At 42.6% G+C, this 7,220-nt stretch overlaps 1 pseudogene; it reads right to left on the bottom strand.

Moving 5' to 3' along the window:
- Positions 1–7,059: 7,059 nt before the first annotated feature.
- On the bottom strand, positions 7,060–7,177 carry LOC117504636 (annotated as a pseudogene).
- Positions 7,178–7,220: the final 43 nt, after the last annotated feature.

Raw genomic sequence — 7,220 nt, 5'->3', positions numbered from 1 at the left:
GATTAGTTTTAATCAGAGGTATTGAAATATACATGTGTTTAATCACTCCTCCTGCACCATAGGCCTACTGGTGCAATGAAGAGCTGCATCAAAGGCTCTCAACCGCTTACAAAATGAAAAGGAAGAAGTTTGCCTGTGAGACACTGTGGCTAATGTTGGAGCAGGCAATGATGGTTAGCTACTCATTTTTAATCTTTTTTTTTTTTTTTTTTAGATGGGATATCTTGTCTTACTGATAGATTTAGTTTTCTTTCCACCTACATTTGGATTCCTGACGGTGCACACAACTGTACTGGCAACATGTGAGTTGGCTAGCATTACCGCCAGGGTCAACAGGAAAGAACAGAAAGCTCGCCCAAACTTCACCTCTCAGACCTTAAGCCAAACGGAACTTACATGCTGCTAATTGGCTGTTCAAAGGGTTAGGTACCTCCCACATGGGGAAGAATGAACTTATGGTGCCTTCGAGTGCAATAGGAAGCTACAGAATTTAACATGTTCAATAACTGAGTCAAACGTAAAATAATGCTTCTGTTTAAACCAAAATCTTAGTTAATCTGGTTGTATTTAAACCTGGGTTAAATTTACACGTGTTGGTTTGTGTTTGAAGGGAGGATCAGCTATAAGACCGTGGTCCAGACCAGGCCAACTGCACCATACACGAGTGGATCTGTCAGAACTGAGCCATTGTGACACACAGGTGTGGGTTTGAAGGAAGAAAATCCTTGAATTGTCCTTGTTGCTCCAATACTGATCTTCCTACATCTTCCACCAGCACATACTTTCACGGATCATTTTCTAACCCCGTTCGAGATTATTCTCCTGCACATTTGGTCATTTATTGCCCACTGCTCCTAGTGGTTGGATTGTGTCTAACTGTAATTATAATGGGTTGAATGCAGAAAACAAAGTTTGTGTGTGTATATGTATGTACAATAACAAATAAAGGAAATCATTCTTACTGACAAAATAACACAAACTATTGATCAGATATGTCATTCGTCTCTCTCTTCCACATCATTGCATATTGAGAACACACAGGTTTGACTTGTAGACTGAAGTAACTTTGACTTTTCTCCAAGCACTTGTATAGTGACGGCGAAGAACCAAATGTGTGAATGTACCAAACGCTGTCTGCCTGCCCCCACCTCTCAGATGTAGACTCCACCATCTTCAGCGACACAGCCTTCTCCTGTCACGGTGATAATCTATTTGTCAGGAGCCGTCTGTTAGAGATTTGGGTGTCTGATTCACTGAACGTCCGAGTGGCAGGTTGCGCCCGTTGTGCCACAGGGTGCCCATGGCTCCACACTTGTGCATGTGTGTGTGTGCGTGTGTGTGTGTGTGTGTGAGGCCAGTGCTATAGATGGTGGGATCTCTGTCCCTGTCAGAGCGTGTATGCTGTTAGACTTCAGACCTCTGTTTTGTCACGGAAAGGAAATATTGAGCAGAAGAGGAAGCGATATACACAAGAGACTGTAGCTGTTGAATGAATTCATTATCCAGTTTAATGTCACGGGTCAATATTTTACCTAACATACACACATCGAACCAACATGGTTCTCTAAAGAGGCACTTTTGGGACAATTCTCATATAATAACTTTTTTATCCTGTCTTTGTAACAACATAGGGCTTGTAAAACAAAACAATATTTTTGAGTCGGCGAGTCCTTCCCAGCCAGATTGTGACGACACTAACTCAGAAAACAATAAAGGCTATCACCTTATAGCTCACCAAATTAAAAGACCATATAATGATGACAAAGCTGATGATCCTAATGGATATGTCATGTGTTCGTTGCTCTGCTCAGTTATCAAATTAGCAATTGCAGAGAGAACCGTGAAGCCCACTACGTGAGAAAATTCAGGGCAACATGATCAACACAAAGGAAACGCAAACACTGAATTACACAATAGATAGAACACGTGGCTTGGGATGGTGCCAAAACCTTTCGTTAGTACTCATGAATTTAATCTTTACTTTTACAAACGAGTTCATATCCTGACTTACGGGTCAGTCAGGAGATGAACTCCTGAATATTTAGAAATTCATCATTAAAAAATGAAAAAAAGGTATCAGAGGGTTGGTGCATACTCGGCATTCTCTGCACACTGAGATATTAAAGGATTAATGCTCGGTCCCGACTCTCAACTCGGTCTGATATTTTTTCTGTACAGACCGAGCAAGCGAGGTTAATAATTTGTTTATAATATGGCTATTATATATATTAACATGCGAACGTCCTGCCCGAATACAAAAGCTGCTGTTGGACTTGGGCTCGTAGTCAGACCCGTTCACTTTCTTCACCTCCATGAAGAACTTGCTGTTAGCTGGTTAGCTTTTCAATCTGTGTGTTTTTTTTTCTGATACTGTTTAGATATTTATGGAGTATGTTCATGTCCGACTTGGTTTTTCTAATCGTATTTTTAGCTTTTTGATTTGTAATGAAGTTTTCAGTCGGTCCTTGACTGTTCATAGCTGCATCTTCATCGTGTTGGTCTTTATTTCATTTTACACGTCCACTTTGAGCTCATTTGCTGTTAATTCCTCCATTTTCCTTGTTCGCTTTTTGTTTTGTTTTATTCCGTGCCATTAAAATTGTAAACAGTCACAAATCTGATACATGATCCGGACCAGTTGTCATGGTAATGGGCTGATATGGAAAAATATCAGACCGGAAATCAGCCAATCGGAGCTCATGTAGCATCGCAGTCATATAATAAAAGTTTTTTTTAAATTAGGAATCATGAATGTTGCCAGCAATACATGCAGTGAACTATGAGGGACTACACAGTAAAATCACCAGTGTTAAATTAACACTGACAGTGTACATATGGTCCCTCTGACCAGAGTAGGACCATATGTACACTGTCCGTCCATCCATCCATTTTCTTCTGCTTATCCTAGGTCGGGTCGCGGGGGCAGCAGCTCAAGCAAAGCCGCCCAGACCTCCCGATCCACACACACCTCCCCCAGCTCCTCCGGGGGAACCCCAAGGCATTCCCAAGCCAGCTGAGAGACGTAGTCCCTCCAGCATGATCTGGGTCTTCCCCGGGACCTCCTCCCGATGGGACGTGCCCGGAACACCTCTCCAGCGAGGCATCCAGGGGGCATCCGGAAAAGATGCCCAAGCCACCTCAGCTGGCTCCTTTCGACGTGGAGGAGCAGCGGCTCGACTCCGAGCTCCTCCTGAGTGACCGAGCTCCTCACCCTATCTCTAAGGGAGCGCCCAGCCACCCTGCGGAGGAAATTCATCTCGGCTGCTTGTACTCGCGATCTTGTTCTTTCGGTCATGAGCCAAATCTCATGACCATAGATGAAGGTCGGAACGTAGATCGATCGGTAAATCGAGAGCTTTGCCCCCCTGCTCAGCTCTCTCTTCACCACGACGGCCCGATACAGCGACCACATCACTGCAGACGCTGCACTGATCTGTCTATGGATCTCACGCTACATCCGTCCCTCACTCGTGAACAAGACCCCGAGATACTTAAATTCCTCCACCTGAGGCAAGGACACTCCACCGACCTGAAGAGGGAAAAGCACCTTTTTCCGGTCGAGAATCATGGCCTCGGATTTGGAGGTGCTGATCCTCATCCTGGACGCCTCACACTCGGCTGCAAAACACCCCAGTGCACGCTGAAGGTCCTGGTTTGACAAAGCCAACAGGACCACATCATCCACAAACAGCAGAGATGAGATTCTGTGGTTCCCAAACTGGACCCCCTCTACACCCTGGCTGCGCCTAGAAGTTCTGTCCATAAAGGTAATGAACAGAACCGGTGACAAAGGGCAGCCCTGGCGGAGGCCAACGTGCACTGGAAACAGGTTTGACTTACTACCGGCAATGCGAACCAAGCTCCTGCTGCAGTCGTACAGGGACCGGATAGCCCTTAGCAAAGGACCCCGGACCCCGTACTCCCGGAGCACCCCCCACAGGGCACCTTGAGGGACACGGTCAAATGCCTTCTCCAGATCCACAAAGCACATGTGGACTGGTTGGGCGAACTACATATGTACACTGGCAGTATTAATTTAACACTGTCAGTGTTAGTTTTACACTGGTGATTTTACTGTGTACACACAGTCGAGGAAGGTGGGAGTTTTTTATATTACATATGACTTCATACTATAACTTTGAAGTGAGTTCATCATGAAGTCACTTATCGATTACAAATACTGGTAACACTTTACTTGAAGGTATCGTTATAATAGTGACATAACACCGTCATAGCTGTTACAACAGTCATGAATGTGTCATAAACATGTCAGTGTCATAAATGTTTAGGACTGGTGTCATTCAGTTTTTGTAATGACAAGTCAACAAGTTGGCATACAACCAAAATATTTTACCGATCAATATAAGCTTTTGATCAAAGCTCTAGCCAAGTTAACATCCCCCCAAAGCAGACATGCATGTGTGATTGCAATACCCTGCTCACACAATGGTGTCTCACAGTATGTAAAGCTTTCTGGACTAGGCAGTCCTCAGAAACTGTGTGAGCAGTACAAGAAGCAGACTAATGATGGAGGCCACCAAGACAGCCATGATGGTACTGAAGGAGTTGTGATATACATCTCTAGCTGTGATTGAAGAAATGTGGCACTGTTCAGGTTTTGCCTGCTGCATCATCAGGCACACAACTTCATGGTGGAATGGAAACAAGAAGGATTTTCTTAAAAAGAAGACGAACTTTCAGCAAAACTTTACCAGATTGGACATAGGAGACTTGGGCCGAAAACAGCCATTCTCAAACAATGGTCGGCGGGTTTTCTTTCACCAAAACATCAAATCTAGGCTTGAATCTCAGATGTACCTTCTGGCAGATTGTAACTGAACTTTCTGGTCTTCTTTTTAATAAAATCCTCCTCTGTCCCACTTCATCATGAAGCTGTATAACTGCAGATACAAAATGCAAAACATGCACTTTGCACAATTTCTCCAATCTTAGCCACAGACGCCTGTAACTTCTTCTGGGTTGTCTAAGTGTCTTGGTGGCTTTCCTCACCCTTCTCCTTGTGCACAATCGCTCAGTTTTTGAGAACTCTCTACTCCACATAGATTTACCATAGAGTGCCGTACTGTTTGCATTTCTTCATAACTGATGTAAATAAAGTTCAAGACATATTTGGAGATTTGGAAATGTTCATGTATCCATCCCCTGACTTGTCTGAAGAAAACTGGCAATTAAACTGATTATTTACAGGTATTACACCAAAGCGGCTGATTACTTATGCAACCCATCATCTTGGCTTTTATATTTTTAATTAATTTATATCAGGTGTAGAGATTTACTTTCAGTTTGAGTCTAAGGAAGATATGTAGACTTTAGAAATGTTTCTATTGAGAAGCCTGGTTTACTTTTTGTATTTGAAACGCCATAAACAAATTAAAATGTGTGAAATACCAAGGGACTGAATACTTTTGCAAGCTACTGTATGCATTATTTTTGTTTTTAATTCAAGTTATTTGGAAAGCCTTGAATTTGAATGCCCTGTTTTTTAATGCTAGTATGGCTTATAGTTTTACAACAGTTTACGCTGTAATTTGGAATGGTGTTGCAGTGGTAAACAGATCTAAAGTTATTTAAGGAGTTACATAGTCGCTAAGATTTTGTTTTTTTTTGGTTAAGTGGTCCTTGGTCTAAAAGATTTTGAGAAACATTGGCTTAGATCTAACCTGTTTTCTTGCAATAAAGTTGTTGTTTATGAGGACAACGCACGCTGACACCGGTGTTCACTCTGAAAAGCTGTATAATATGACCCATTTAAAAAACGCTAAAGCACAGTAACTGGACTTGTGTGTGTGTGTGTGTGATGCAGAGAGAACTTGCAGTAAACTTTAATAACATTACATTTGTACTTCCAATAGGATGAGTCATTCACTAATATCTTCACACACGTCAAAGTTCCGTTCTTCTGATAGATAACATCAGCTCTGGGATTGCTGTAATTGTTGGGTTGAGTTATTGTTTCTCAAAGCTCCTTTTCTTTCATTTGCCTTTCATCTCCCCCTCCGTCACCTTCTCCTTGCTCTATCTGTTGTTTTGTCTCCTCTTGTCACTCCACTGCAATCATCTTTGTAGGGGGGCTTGTCATCTGTATCTCCTCATATCCTGCACGCTCTCGTTTGCTCGGAGCACTACTGCACTTAAATGTCAGAGCTGATGAGCCTGCCACACCCACCTGACACATCAGCTCAGCACCCGCTAAAAGCTTTTACGGAACAAATGCGAGCCTGGTGGTTGATAGAAATTAAAGAGTTTTTTCTGTCTTATTCTTTTCTGTATAAAAATTAGGGCACTTAAGGGACAACTTTTGTGAAGTGAGTGGATGAAGAAGGGGCATAGGCTATGACAACTTGCCATCTAGTGGCTTTCACGAGCATTTGCTGGTTACTATGGGTTAGAACATTGATATATGTTTGCCTTCTTAAGTATTTTTCAAAAGTTACATTCTGTTTTACGATAAGAAAACACATGCACCCTGTGCTCGGTGTGAAATCATTCCTTCGTTCCCTACATAAACTGTTTTTTTTTTTTTTAACAGACTATCATAGTTCCTAATATTCACAATCCATCTTTTACTGAAATACATCTAACAATTGTGGTGATGTTAAATCGTACTTTGTCTCTCTGGGCTTTTAGCAAAAGGCTATTTCACTTAATTATGAAGGAAGGAAATATCTCCTCTATCGGCCCTGAGGACCATTGGTGCCCATGATTATTTCTGGGTTCAGTAGCATGAAGCACATAAGTGTCTATGACACCCTTTGAACGGGCATGTTATCTGACCAAACCAATCCATTTACAGCTGGGCGGACTGCAGATTAAGTGTCTTGTCCAAGGATACAAGTAGCCTGACTGGGAATCAAGCCTGGGTCTACATATTGGTAGGCCAAATTCTGTCCCACTGAGCTACCTGCTCTACGTGATTAAAATGTACCCCACCCCCACCCCTTTAGAATGCCCCAGTTGCTCAGGGTTACTATATAAGATCTGTAAGAGAGCTGCAATCCGGGTTTAGCACGGGTTTTTTGCCAGATGCCCTTCCTGAAATGTGTGCACCACCTGGTATTCCAAAGTGTCTCCCAGCCAAGTACTAATCAAGACCTACTCTGCTTAACTTCTGAGATCTGATGAGATCAGGTGTGCACACAGCAGCATGACTGCACACAGTGTTAAATGCAGAAATGTTGAATTTACATAATAATAGGGAA

This window comes from Thalassophryne amazonica, chromosome 2 (assembly GCF_902500255.1).
Source record: "Thalassophryne amazonica chromosome 2, fThaAma1.1, whole genome shotgun sequence".
Lineage (NCBI taxonomy): Eukaryota > Metazoa > Chordata > Actinopteri > Batrachoidiformes > Batrachoididae > Thalassophryne > Thalassophryne amazonica.
Note: the sequence above shows the minus strand (reverse complement) of the source record. Positions and strands in the feature narration are given on the sequence as shown.